At 40.5% G+C, this 14,806-nt stretch overlaps 1 protein-coding gene across 3 annotated transcripts in view; it reads right to left on the bottom strand.

The window, feature by feature from the left end:
* USP8 (ubiquitin specific peptidase 8) overlaps window positions 1-14,551 on the bottom strand; it is a 73,461-nt gene extending 58,910 nt beyond the window's left edge. For all 3 annotated transcript variants that reach the window (XM_073876980.1, XM_025883695.2, XM_025883696.2), the window contains exon 1: window positions 14,429-14,551. The gene's annotated coding sequence lies outside the window, so the exon portion shown is untranslated. The remainder of the gene's footprint in view (window positions 1-14,428) is intronic.
* Between the last annotated feature and the right edge of the window lie 255 nt (window positions 14,552-14,806).

Genomic DNA, 14,806 nt, shown 5'->3' with positions numbered 1-14,806 from the left:
GAGATTAAATAGCTAAAAAAAAAAATAGTAATAATAACAAAACTACTATTTTTCTGCTGATTTTGTTTGGATGATCTGTCCACTGATGCAAATGGGGTGTTAAAGTCCCCTACTGTCATGATCCCAGGGTCCTGGGATCGAGTCCCACATTGGGCTCCTTGCTGAACAAGGAGCCTGCTTCTCCTTCTGCCTGCCTCTGTCTCTCTGATAAATAAAATAAAGTCCCCTATTGTTCCTGTATTACTACTGATTATTTCCTACAGTTTTATGCATTTGGAAGCTCCCACGTTGGGTGCATAAGTATTCATAATTGTTATATCTTGTTGGATTGTCCCCTTTGTGATTATTTAATGTCTCTGTCTCTGTTACAGTCTTGTCTTAAAGTCTATTTTGTCCAACATAAAGTATTGCTGCCCTAGCTTTCTTTTGGCATCCATCTGCACAGTAAATGTTTCTCCATCTCCTCACTTTAAATCTGCAAGTGTCTTCTGGTCTGAAATGAGTCTCTTGCAGAAAGCATCTAGATAGGCCTTGTTTTATTAACCACTCTGCTATATATGTCTTTTGTTTGGAGTGTTTAGCCCATTTACATTCACAGTAAGTATTGATAGATATGTAATTACTGACATTTTGTTACTTGTCTTGTGGTTGTTTTTATAGATTTTCTCTTCTTCTTTCTTCTCTTGCTCTCTTTCATAGTTTGTTGGCTTTCCCTAGTGATATACTTGGATTCCTTTTCCTTTGTTCTTTGCATATCTATTACTGGTTTGTTTGTTTGTTTTTAAGATTTTATTTATTTATTTGACAAAGAGAGACACAGCGAGAAAGGGAACACAAGCAGGGGGAGTGGGAGAGGGAGAAGTAGGCTTCCCATGGAGCAGGGAGCCCAATGTGGGCCTTGATCCTAGGACTCTGGGATCATGACCTGAGCCGAAGGCAGACGCTTAACCGACTGAGCCACCCAGGCACCCTATTACTGGTTTTTTATTTGTGGTTACCATTAGGTTTGTATATAACATCTGCATAGCAGTTCATATTAAGTTGATGACTGCTTAAGTTTGAACCTATCTATTCTGTACTCCTCTCCCACCCCAAGTTTTAGGTATATGGTGTCACAATTTACATCCATTTATTTTATGAATCCCTATAACTGATTTTTTAAAGAAATACTTATTTTTACTGCTTTTTTACTTTTCATACTCTCATGGTCTTTCCTTTCCACTCAGTGAGTTCCCTTTAATATTTCTTGTTGAGCTGGTTTAGTGCTCATGAACTCCTTCAGTTTTGTCTGAGAAACTCTATCTCTCCTTCTCTTCTGAACGATAGTCTTGATGGATAGAGTACTGTTGGCTGCAGATTTTTTCCTTTTGGCACTTTGAATATATCATGCCACTCTCTTCTGGCCTGAAAAGTTTCTGCTGTAAAATATGCTGATAGCCTTATGGGGTTTCCCTTTTTTCCCCTTTTCTCTGCAGCTTTAAAATTTTTTATTACTAGTTTTTGTTTTTTTTTTTAAGGAAATTTACTTATTTATTTGACAGAGACACAGCAAGAGAGGGTACACAAGCAGGGGGAGTGGGAGAGGGAGAAGCAGGCTTCCCACAGAGCAGGGAGGCCAATGTGGGGCTCGATCCCATGACCCTGGGATCATGACCTCAGCCGAAGGCAGGCGCTTAACAACTGAGCCATCCAGGCACCCCTGCTTTTTGCTTTTTTAATTACCATGTGTCTTGGGGTGGACCTCCTTGCATTGAATTTTTTGGGACAATCTCTGTGTCTCCTAGATCTGGATATATTTCCTTCCCCAGATTAGGGAAGTTTTCAGCTACTATTTCTTCAAATAAATTTTCTGCCCCCTTATCTCTTCTTCTTCTGGGATCCCTACAATGTGAATGTTATTACACTTTGATGGAGTCACCAAGTTCTTAAGACTCTTCTCAATTTACAAAATTTTCTTTCCTCTACTTTGCTCAGCTTGATTACTTTCCATTATTCTGTTTTCCAGGTCATTAATTCATTTCTCTGCTTCATCTATCCTACTACTTATTCCATCAAGTGTATTTTTAATTTCATTTATTATGTTCTTGATATCTGATTCTTTTTTCTCTCTTTGTTAAGGGTCTCACTGATGTCCTCCACTCTTTTCTCAAGTCCAGTGAGTATCTCTGTGAAAATTACTTTAAATTTTCTTTTTCCTTTTTTTAAAGATTTTATTATTTATTTGATGGAGAGAGCAAGAGAGCACAAGCAGGGGAACAGTAGAGGGAGAGGGAGAGGCAGGCTCCCTGCCAAGCAGGGAGCCCAATGCAGGGCTCGATCCCAGGACCCTGGGATCATGACTTGAGCTGAAGGCAAATGCTTAACCATCTGAGCCACCCAGGCGCCCCTACTTTAAATTTTCTATCAGGCATATTACCACACTCTTGGTGTGGTTTGGTCTTGTTCTTTCATTTGGGACATTTCTATATCTCCTCATTTTGTTTAACTCTGTGTGTTTCTGTGTTTTTGAAAAGTCAGCTACATCTCTTGCTCTTCACAGTCTTCTTCATAAGTCATAACAGCCTTATGAAGAAGAGGTCCTGTAGTGCCCTGTGTGCGATGGCTCCTGTTCCCCAGGGACTGGTGCTTCAGGAAGTGTCTCCTATGTGTGTTATATGTGCTCTATTGTTGAGAACTAGCCTCTTTTTCCTTCAGTCCAGTTGTCAGCAGAGGCTCTCTTTGCCTGTTGTAGGCAGGGCTTGGTCCCAGGCTGGGTGGGGTGCGTTTTAACAAGGTGTGTGGTGGTCTGCTTGCAAAATGAGATGTACCACTACTGCTGGCAGAACTGAGGTTCCACAAAATGCAAGGGTCAAGAGACAAAAGTGTTGGTGGGGTTTGCACCAGTATTCTAGGGCAGGGGGACTGCAGTGCCCAGACTGAGCCAAGTATGACTGGGAAGGGCAGATCTGCTGAAGCGTGGGGCTGGGGCTTGGTGTATGCAAGTTAAGTAGTGAATGTTGGTGCTGTGCTGGTTCCTGCAGCTGGCAGTGTGTTTATACTGGGGGGTAGGGGAAGGAAATGGCATGTACCAGCTCCTTTGCTCCTGATGTGGTCTCCCCGTGATCCCCTGCCTCTCCAGGCCACACTCTGAGATGAGTAAATTACTCTCCCTCCTGTTTGCCCCCAATATTTTTCACTACTGCTTCCAGTCTGTATCTCCGCAGGCTGTTTGTTGTGCTGTCTCTTCAAGGTTGGGGACTTAACTTCCTAATGCCCTCCTGGCTCTTCCAGAACCAAGCCTGCTGATTTTTAAAATTCCAGGCTGAGGGGGCACCTGGGGGGCTCAGTCAGTTAAGCGTCTGCCTTCGGCTCAGGTCATGATCCCAGGGTCCTGGGATCAAGCCCCACGTAGGGCTCCCTGGTCTGTGGGAAGCCTGCTTCTCCCTCTCCCACTCTCCCTGCTTGTGTTCCCTCTCTTGCTGTGTCTCTGTCAAATAAATAAATAAAATCTTTAAAAAATAAAAAATAAATAAAATAAAATTCCAAACTGGTAAGTCCCACTGGTTGTAGGAACTCCAAAAATGCAGGTCCTCTCACTTTCAAAGCAAATGGTTATGGGGAATCATCTTCCCTGTGGGCTCCCTGGTGTGAAAGTCTGTTTTTCACCCTTCTCACCACCAGTTCCCTCCCCACCACAGACAGCTGCAGGCCATTTTGCTCTCAAACTGTGTCTTTGCCCTTCCTACCATCTTTGATGTGGCCTCTTCTCTATCTTTAGTTGTGGAGTTTGTTCTGCCAGTCTTCAAATTGTTTTCTGCATTATTTATGCTGATGTGAGCATTATCTAGTAGTACCCCTGGGAAAAGGTGTGCTTAGGGTCCTCATACTCCACCATCTTTCCAGGCAGCAACAAAGTATTTTTTTAATTAAGGACTGTACATTTTTTTAGACATAATGCTATCACACACTAACTAGACTACAATACAGTGTTAACATAACTTTTATATGCACTGCAGAACAAAAAAAATCATTTGATTCTTTTTATTTCGATATTTCTTCTATTGCAGTGGTCTGGAACCGAACTCATAATGCCTCCAAGGTATGCCTGTAGTTACATAAATGCATTTAAGAGATAACTTTTTTTCCCTATCACTTCATTAACTTAATGCTCTTTATTTTACCAATTCCCTTTTATTAGATGAATGGTCATCCATAAATATCTAATCCTGAAAAGCTCAGTAAGGTACAACTTGGCGGGGAGGGAGGCATTTGTTCACTTATGTGAAACTCCAAAGGTGCCCTGATTTGCTTTGATTTGAGTCATGTTTTACACTAATACTTTGTGATGTGAAACTCATCCCTTCTAACCCTGTGAAATTAACCCACTGTCTTAGTCACCAAACCTAGCTATTTTTCTCTATATGTTACATTTTTACAATGTTCATTTTTTTCCATCTATACTTGCTCTATGTGTCTACAAACATGATTAGTCAAACACTTTATTTAGTAGTTTCAGATCTATGTATTTAGAGACAGTGATTTCATACATAAGTACTTTCTACTTTTCACTCCCAGCTGTGTTCTGTGTCTAAAGCTATAGTGATAGGAGAGGAAAAAAACTTCTGGACCACACCATTACACCCCCAATGGATCAACAAACATTAAATATGTCCTTCTAGTTAGATATCTAATTCATTAACAATTCATCACCAAACCAGCTGAGAGCACCCATTAAGTAAAGAGTATAAGTACCGCGCGCTAACCGATTGCGCCACTGGAGCTCCTTTTAAGTAAAGAGTATGATAGGGATCCCTTGGATTTCCTCACAATTACAGAGACAACAGCATCATCTGAGTATCTTAATTTGCAAAAAACACTAAGCTATGTGTTAAAGATACAACAAGTATGTAAGACATGGTCCTTGACGTCACAGGATAAACAGTTTGACCAGAGAACACCCTCTCCTCCCCACACCCACCATATTCTCACCTCCTGCTTATCCCCTCAACTCTGAGTGAAAAAGCAGGAATACATATGGCGTGTAGGGCATGTACACCATTTGTATAAAGTTTAAAAACAAACTAAATTGAACAGTGTATTGCCTAAGGATTCAAATAAGGTAAACCTATAAAGGCAGATAGGAAATGATAAACAGAAAATTCTATTTCTGGAGAGGCAGAGGATGTAATCAGGAGGCACATACAAGGAGCTTTAGGGATACCAGTAAGGTTTTATTCCTCAAGTTGGGTGGCACATTCAAAGGTGATCACAGGGTAATCATTTTACTATAATGCTTTATAACATATAAAAGAATATAAGTAACATAACATATATTTCATAAAAATTTTTAAAGAAAACTCTTAACTATATTGTATAACAATGCAAATATGAATAAAAATGTGCAATTGTTTATAAACATGAAAATACCAGACACATGTGAAAGTTAGGAAGCATGGGTAAAACAAGCAAACACAAAATATGTTTTTAAATATTGATTTAAAAAATATATTTGGGGGACACCTGGGTGGCTCAGTGGTTAAGCAACTGCCTTTGGCTCAGGTCTTGATCCCAGGGTCCTGGGATCGAGTCCCGCACTGGGCTCCCTGCTCAGCAGTGAGTCTGTTTCTCTCTCTTCCTCTGACTTTCTGCCCACTTGTGCTCACACTCTCTCTCAAATAAAGAAATAAAATAAAAAAATATATATATATTTGGAATATTGGAAGAGCCTGATACATAAAACTTTTGGAGTACAGACAGCTTCCATACAGTGGTGTGAATGGAAGCAAGAACATGAGGATTAAGGAATAAAGAAATGGAAGCAGGCTGTAGATAACTTAACAACAACAACAAACTGGCAATAAAAAAGAGAATGCTGGGATAGAGTGGGATGGTTCTCCAGGAACATGATTTCTACTGAAATAATAAGAAGCAACAGTTGAGGAGAAATACATTTGACTAAGGGAAAGCAATGTAAGGTCAAGAAACTAACTCTTTGGGAAGGTGTTTAAGGAAACCTGTGGTAGAGGCAGGGGACATTGGAGTTGGGACTATTAATGAGGGCCAGAAGACAGTAAGGTAACAGTAACAAGAACTACTCTTGACTTTTCTGCTCTCAACTAGTTCAGCTAAGATCTGAAGCTTACTTAACCAACAGAAAGCCAACATTTGCTCCCCTGATACAGGCTACCTCTTGAAAGGTAATTCCCCAAAAGCCCAATCACTTTTTGTTGGTGATACTACTAAGTGTACTAAGACAGGGACTGAAGCCAGAATTAGGCAGATTAGCCAGGTACCAGTCTGAAAGTATCTGTTTTTCCAATTCTATCCTCTATCTGGGTCACAAGTGCTAGTGGTCTAACCACAGAATGTATGTTCAAAAAGTCAGAGTCTATTTTGTAGATTCATGACAATTAGGTTTCTTGGCTGGGGAAAGAAAGCTATTGATTTGAACCTTCTAAAATAAAGGTCTAGAATATATTCTCAGGTGAATCTGTTTCTCATGTTTACCTTTAAAGCTTGGCTCCTTGAAAAACTAATATAAAAACTACATGTGCTACCTAGGTAACTTAAAATTGTAAACCATTACCTACCTCAAGGTTAAATTAAATTCAAACATTCACAGATATCCTGCTGTATAGAAGACATTGTGCTTCCAGGAACTCAAAGATTAGATATGATATCTTTCCCCAAAAAGTTTAAAAAAAACTAATGTGAGGGCGCCTGGGTGGCTCAGTTGGTTAAGCGACTGCCTTCGGCTCAGGTCATGATCCTGGAGTCCCGGGATCGAGTCCCACATCGGGCTCCTTGCTCAGCAGGGAGTCTGCTTCTCCCTCTGACCCTCTTCCCTCTCATGCTCTCTATCTCTCATTCTCTCTCTCTCAAATAAATAAAATCTTTAAAAAAAATAAAAAAACTAATGTGAAAGAAAAAGTTGTAAGCAGTGGTAATACAACACAGTAAGATATCTAACTCTAAAGAGTTATAAATAACGTACAATAAGACAAATTAAGAAGAAAGATTAAGTATGACTAGAGGGATCTTGGAAAAGACAACATTTATGTGAATCTTGGTAGGAGAAGGTTTTTGATAGAGAAGAGGTACTGTATGAGGGAAAAAAACCAAGAGAGTAAAGAACATCTTGAGGAACTAGCCAATACAGAGAATGAGCAAAGATCTACTAGATAGGAAAGCCTGAAAAAATAGTCTGGGAACAGAAAATACAAGACCTTAAATGTCACAATAAAGCATTTACTTTGTTTTCTAAACGTAACAGAAAACCATAAGATTCTGAAGAAGAGTTATGTGATCCAAACTGAAATGCTAGAGTTAGGCTTTAAAAGACAAGACAAGAAAGACACTAGTAATCTATGATAATGATCCTAAGGAGAGATGATGAAGGTCAGAACTAGGGCAGGAGAGATGGAATGAAGGAGGCAGATACATGAGACACTGCAAAGATAGAGGACTTGGCTAATGATTAGACACATGGAGGGAAGGTATAAGATTATAGTGACAAACTTTTTACTGACAGTTTAAAGTTAACTTTTGTATCCTTAGTTGATTTTTTTTAAAGATTTTTATTTATTTATATTAGAGAGAGAGAGAGGGAGAGAGGAAGCACGAGCAGGGGGGAAGGAGCAGAGAGAGGGACAAACAGACTCCATGCTGAGTGCAGAGCCCGATACAGGGCTTGATCTCAAAACCGTGAAATCATGACCTGAGCTGAAATCAAGAGTCAGAAGCTCAACTGACTGAGCCACCCAGGTGCCCCTCAGTAATCTCTACATCCAATGTGAAGCTCAAACTTACAATGCCAAGATCAAGAGCAGCACGCTCTACTGACCTGAACCAGCCAGACTCTCCTGTCCTTATATGATTTTTGAGAACAGCTGAAATAAGTAACAATTTTCTCTGATATTGTTATCAAAGGACCACAGTTGTTTTCATTTTCATTTACAAAATTATATAAGTTTCACTGTCGAATAAGATGCCTGGTGTTAAAAATACTTACAGCATTGCCTTAATTGCTGTTTCAGCCTCTACAATCACAGATTTCTACAGAAGTCAAAGTACAGTGTAAAGGGTATTTTCCCTAATCAAATGAGAAAGCAAAGAAGGATACACATGCAACTTAAATCTATGTGAAATTTAATGTGTTAAATTCTTGATCAGTCATTCTGCTGCACTTTGCCTTTAAAGATTTCAAAATAGGTTGACATAAAATATATGACTGAATGAATTCACAATTTATTTTGGCTGCAACAGTAAAAACAAGGAAAAGAGCAGCAGCAGTTTTTTGTTGTTGTAACAATCCTACTGATACTTATAAAAGAATGTTCAATAGAACCTACTTGCTTATATCTAGAACTGAATATAACATACAACCTATTAAAACTGTTATGCTTCAAAAAGGATTGTGTGTTAAAAAATAAAAAAGTATATGTGAGAAAAATTAAAGTTCTTCTAAAAAAAATAATTTTCTTAAGATGTGTAAATCTTAAATACTTCAGCTTTAGTCACACAGCAATGCTCCAAAAGTGAAATCCAGACAGTGCTGAAAATTAGTTAACAAAATGGGGGGGGGAAGGAAGGCGTATGTATCCCCCTGTTTATGACAGCCTTCTGATTCTTCCCAAGAGAAAGAGTAAAGATAGATGACTTGAACCAGAGTGAAGACTAAAAAGTAAAAAGGTGAAGACTGAGGTTTGTGGTCAAACTGGTCCTGATATCTTAACTAGGGCTTCACACCAGCCACTGCCTAGGTCCTTGGCAATGCTGAAAGTAGAACAAAGTTTGTCTCCATTGGGCATCCATCATCTCAGTCCCTCTCTCCCCTTAAACAGCAACAGCACTCATTATATCTTCTGATTGCCTTAAATTTCACATAATCCAATCTATACTCATTTTAGTTTTTTTTTAAGATTTTATTTATTTATTTATTTATTTGAGAGAGAGAGAGAAATAGCATGAGAGGGGAGAGGGTCAGAGGGAGAAGTAGACTTCCCGCCAAGCTGGAAGCCCGATGTGGGACTCGATCCCAGGACTCCAGGATCATGACCTGAGCCGAAGGCAGTCGCTTTGGTCACCCAGGCACCCTATACTCATTCTAGTTTAAATGCCACAGACAAGTAAGTAATCGTGAAATATTTTAAAGTAATCCTAAAGTATTAAGAAGGCTCAACCCTTTTAAGAATTAGTCATTGCTAAAACTTCTGGTATTTTTTGAATATCTACTATATGTCTAGCACTGAGCTAATAATTGTGTGAGAGCAGTGTTTTTTTGTTTTTTAAGATTTATTTATTTATTTGAGAGGAGAGGGAGGCAGAGAAAAAGAGAGGGAGGGAGGGGGAGAAGGAACAGATGGAGAGAGAGGGAGAGAATCCCAAGCAGAATCCCCACTGAGCACAGAGCTCCACATGGAGGCTGGATCCCACCACCCTGAGGTCATGACCTGAGTTGAAACCAAGAGTCTGATGCTTAACCGAGTGAGCCACCCAGGTGCCCCAAGGGCAGTGTTTCCAAATCCATAAGGTCATAATCAGCATTTAAAAAAATAAAATTGAAGAGAAAATATCAGAGCATGTCACATATAGTAAGGTTAAGTACTGTTTCATGAAACTTCAGTTTGGGTTGTGTATGTGTATGCATATAACACTGGATTGAAATGTAAAATGTTATTTCTTACTACAGGTTACAACTGAAAAAGTGTAAAAGTTCTGCAGAGCAATGCTACTTCAAGTGTGGCCCACAGACCAGAGACAGCTGGGGAACTGTTACCAGTCTGTGATAAAATAAGAAATTTATGACAGATGTAAATCCATTAAGCACACTAGTAGCAAGACCTTCTCTGTGAAGAAAGCAGTCCACTAATTTATACTGTGGTACAAGCTTCAAGCCTATAACACAGATTGGCTACTTTGAGTGACATTGTTCTAGGGGATAAAGAGAGTACCATAGGGCTTCTGATCCAAATGTCTTAGTTTAGTTACCAAAACCAAACTAATACCTATTAATAATACGCCAACAATTAATTGCTACACTGTATATTAGTATGTGACTCCAGTCACTGGGAAGTCAAAAAAAGGAGAACATTTTTTTTAAAAGATTTTATTTATTTATTTGACAGAGAGAGACACTGCAAGAGAGGGAACACAAGCAGGGGGAGTCGGGAGAGGGAGAAGCAGGCTTCCCGTTGAGCAGGGAGCCCGATGCGGGGCTCGAACCCAGGACCCTGGGATCACGACCTGAGGCGAAGGCAGATGCTTAACAACTGAGGCACCCAGGCACCCCGAGAACATTTTTTTTAAGATTTTTATTTATTGGGGCGCCTGGGTGCCTCAGTCGTTAAGCGTCTGCCTTCGCCTCAGGTCGTGATCCCAGGGTCCTGGGATCGAGCCCCGCATCGGGCTCCCTGCTCGGCGGGAGGCCTTCTTCTCCCTCCCACTCCCCCTGCTTGTGTTCCCTCTCTTGCTGTCTCCCTCTGTCAAATAAATAAATTTAAGAAAAAAGATTTTTATTTATTCAGGGATGCCTGGGTGGCTCAGTCGGTTAAGCGTCTGCCTTTGGTTCAGGTTATGATCCCAGGGCCCTGGGATTGAGTTCCGCATCGGGCTCCTTGCTCAGCAGGGAGCCTGCTTCTCCCTCAGCTGCTCTTCCTGCTTGTGCTCTATGTCAAATAAATAAAATCTTTAAAAAAAAGATTTTTATTTATTCATTTGACAGAAGAAGACAGCGAGAGAGGGAACACAAGCAGGGGGAGAGTGGGAGAGGGAGAAGTAGGCTTCCCGCAGAGCAGGCAGCCTGATGCGGGGCTCGATCTCAGGACCCTGGGATCATGATCTGAGCCGAAGGCAGACGCTTAACCAACTGAGCCACCCAGGTGCCCCAAAAGAAGGAGAAAATTTGGTGTAGCTTCATCCAGCCTAGAGTGCACTCTCTTTGGTGCTGGTCCCTCTTCCTTCAAGGACCAACTTAAGTTCCACTTCTTTCATCCTTGATGGTCCCAGCTATGGGGAGTTCATTTCTTGGTCTAAATTCTATAGTATGTACAATCTGTGTCATTGCCTTAGTATAGTATTTCAACCAAATGACAATTATGACTAGGTTTTAAGACCCTCATAAGTATGAAGTGCTCATGATGATGTGATGAGGCAGAGACAAAAACTAGCCCTAAGGATAAGATTTAGTTATGAATTGAGTGAGAAAGGAGGGTATTCCAGAAAAGGAAGCCAACATGAACAAAGACACAAAATGAGGAATTAAGTACCAGAAGGCAATGAGAAAAATAAGGACTACTATAGGGATTACAGATCCTTCTCAATTCATGAAGGGGTTATGTCCCAATAAATCCATAAGAAGTTGAAAATACCATTAAGTCAAAAATACATTAATATACCTAATCCAACAAACATCACAGCTTAGCCTAGCCTACCTTAAACATGCTCAGGACACTTCCTTAGCCAATAGTTGGGCAAAACCATCTATCACAAAGCCTATTTTATTATAAAGTGTTAATATCTCATGTAATTTATTGAATACTATACTGAAAGTGAAAAACAGAATAGCTGGAAGTCTATCAGTTGCTCACCCCCGCCATCACATGGCTGACTGGGCACTGTGGCTCACTGTCACTGCCCAGTACCACATACTGCTGCCTGAGAAAAGATCAAAATTCAAAATCTGAAGTACAGTTTCTACTGAGCGTGTATCACTTTTACACAATCATAAAGTTGAAAAATCCTAGGTCAAACCATATTAAGTTGGGGACCATCAGTACAGGGAAATAATCAATTTGATCAAGGGACTCCGAGTACATATCTTCCTTACATGTCACTACTCTGACATGCTAGATCCCTAGCACTGACCTCAGTCCTTATTGTCAACACTTAATAACTGTTGGCTAACAATAAATTATATTAGGTAAGGAGATTGAGTCATATTATGGAGGGCTTCTGAAGCCATCAAGAATTGTTTATAATTTATTCAACAGGCAACAAGCCAGTTCTCAAAGGGGAAAATGATACCTCAGGTCGGGTCAAAGTGGGGATATGCAAGACGGATTTGAAGGAAATAGGAACAAGGAATAATACTTTGGATAAGAATAACCAGCAGGCCACTGAAAAAGAGAACACAAAAAGGCAGAAATATGCTTGTGTAACAGAACAGACTGAGACAGAAAATCTTCTCTGGTGTGTACACACACATAGAACGGTAGTGCTGTTTAACAACAACAACAACAAACCAACACTAGTTTAAAAAACTGATCAGTGTACAAGCAGCATCTCTCAACCTGGCACTATTCTTATTTTGAACCAGATAAAACTTTGTTATAGGAGGCTGCCCCGTGCATTGCAGGATATTTAGCAGCACCCCTGGCCTCTACCCACTAGATGCCGGTAGTAATTCATCCCCCTCCAGCTGTGACAACCAAAAATGTCTCCAGACATTGCTGAATGTCCCCTGGTGGGCAAATTACTACCAAATAAGAATCATTGATTCACAGGAAATTTTAAACATGTATGCAAAAGTAACATCTAAAGATGTCTTGATAGAGATGTAAATATGTAAGTAGAGATTAGGTCCACAGAGAGACCAGATAAATATTAAACCAACTATTAAGGCATTAACATAACTTGCTTTTGAAACTCAAACTCATGCTACGAAAGTCCAAGCCCCATGAAGAGGTCATGCATAGGTGCTCCAGATGACATCCCTAGCTGAACTACCAGCCAACATCAACTGCCATTCATGCAAATGAGCCATCTTGGATGTCCAACTCAGTTAAGCTTTCAGATGACTTCAACCCTGGCTGCCTATCTGACCACAAATGCATGAAACTCTAAGTGAGAACCAACCAGCTGACTCCAGTTAGCCCACAGAAATATAACAGATAAAACATAACAGTTTGAAGCTACTTTGTTTGGAGTGATTTGTTATGTATCAATAGGTAATTGGGACAATAACGACGATTAAAAAAAAAAGTTTCCTTAAGTATACCCAATAAGATTAGCAACTCATATTTGATGGGCACATTTTTCCTCTAATCTCTACAAAAATAACTGCATCTTCATGTAGAAAAATTCATAATGAAAATATAATGCCAGACATTTTATGGAAAAAAATTTGATGTGCTGGATTTATTTTCCAACTGTCTTACTTTACAAAAACCATTTTGGATCTTTCCTGATATGTTCATATTAATAAACAAATAGTTATAATGATTATTAAAGGTCAAGTAATATATAAAGTTAAATACTAAAAAGACACCTTTAAAATGTTTTTTGTTAGTTTTTCTCATGCATTGTTTTCTCAAAGAATACGATACATACCTACACACTTATGTGCAATTAATGCATATTTATGTCATTAATAACAAACTGTTGTTTTACTATAAGGTTCCTACTATCTAATTTTAAAGATGTACCCAATGTGTCACAAGAAAAAGAATACACATTTCAAGGCAGCCACTGCAATAGGATAAAGGCATAGCACAACCTACATCACCTTTCAGATAAAATGGCCCAGTACTGTGGAGTCATGACAAACTATCTAAATCCATCAGGAAAGACATTCAACAATGAACGTTAAGCAGAATGTTGAGATGCAAAATCTGCTTACATAGCAAAGCCACAGAGCAGGCCTAGAACAGGTACAGTTCCTTAACAAATACCACTTGACATTTTTAATGGCTTCAGCAAAAGATATACAAAACTAACACTGCTGGCAGATTCAGAAACAGTAACATCCCTTTCATCTGAAACCCTCAGGGTGCTTAAGAAATATTAAATTCCTTCAGGTAAATATTTTGTTAGTGATTAAGTGACTTGCTTCAAGGTCACAGAATAAACTGGAGAAAAGAATTAAATCCAAAGTGTAATCTGCAGCTTTATGTATAAATGAACATCACTGCGATTCAGGGTTCTGTGGAGGTGAAATTTACTTGTCCCACAACTCTAGGAGAGGCCACATTTTAGCAAAGAAAAGCTTTTATTTAGGGAAGTCATAGTTTTAACTGAGCTTATAGGTTCTTTAAACTCATACTTGGACTTCACTAAAACTAAGTTTGACTGAGACAGAGAAGGTACTGGGAAACACTGTAAGGGGCTGTATTAAAGGCCTGGGACTGTAGCTCGATAGCAGAAAATCAGAAAACGGAGGCCAGAGGAAGGAGGTCAAAGTCGGGTCTAAGTGTTGAAGAAGAACGAGGGATCGTCAAGGCCACCTTCTAAGACCGGAAAACCTGAAAAAACTACACGAAACTCACTGGACAACCCTGGGGAGGCAGCGGGAAAGACTCGAGGTTGGGCCCTTCCTCTAAAAGCCGATTCTATGTTCAGGGTTGTCGGAAAGGACCTGTCTCCCCGGTGACGAGCAGCTTGTGAAAAGAAAAGGTGTTCAATGCAGACGGCTTCCTGAGGAACAAAGGCCAGGACCCAGAACTACACTCACCGTGGCGCCGGCCGCGCTTGACTATCGCCGGCCTCCTCTCCAAAGGCCCATCTTCCACCAACTCGAAGAAGAATTAGCCTTCGCTACCCCGACGGAAACCAGCCCAGCTCATCCCCTTTTCCCAGTTTGCACTGCGTTGCGACGCGTCGCGTCTTCGACGTCATGGAGAGGCGGGGCTGCGAGCGCGCGCGCCCCCGCCCGCCAGTGACTACTTCCTCTTCCGCAGTCTTGCTCACACCAGGGAGGTGGGAGGGATAAAAAGGACGTTTTGGGTGGGCGGCGAGGGCAGGGCCCCGGCTAGACTAAGCTTCCGTGCGCTTTCCCGCCGGTCGCGTTGGCCTAGCGTTTGTCCGGGCCTGTTCGATGACCCTGGTGTTA

The sequence above is a fragment of the Callorhinus ursinus genome, unplaced genomic scaffold (assembly GCF_003265705.2).
Source record: "Callorhinus ursinus isolate GAN/ISIS: 27379988/994484 unplaced genomic scaffold, GSC_fseal_2.0 scaffold25, whole genome shotgun sequence".
In the NCBI taxonomy this organism is placed as follows: domain Eukaryota; kingdom Metazoa; phylum Chordata; class Mammalia; order Carnivora; family Otariidae; genus Callorhinus; species Callorhinus ursinus.
This window is presented reverse-complemented; position numbering and strand designations above follow the sequence as displayed.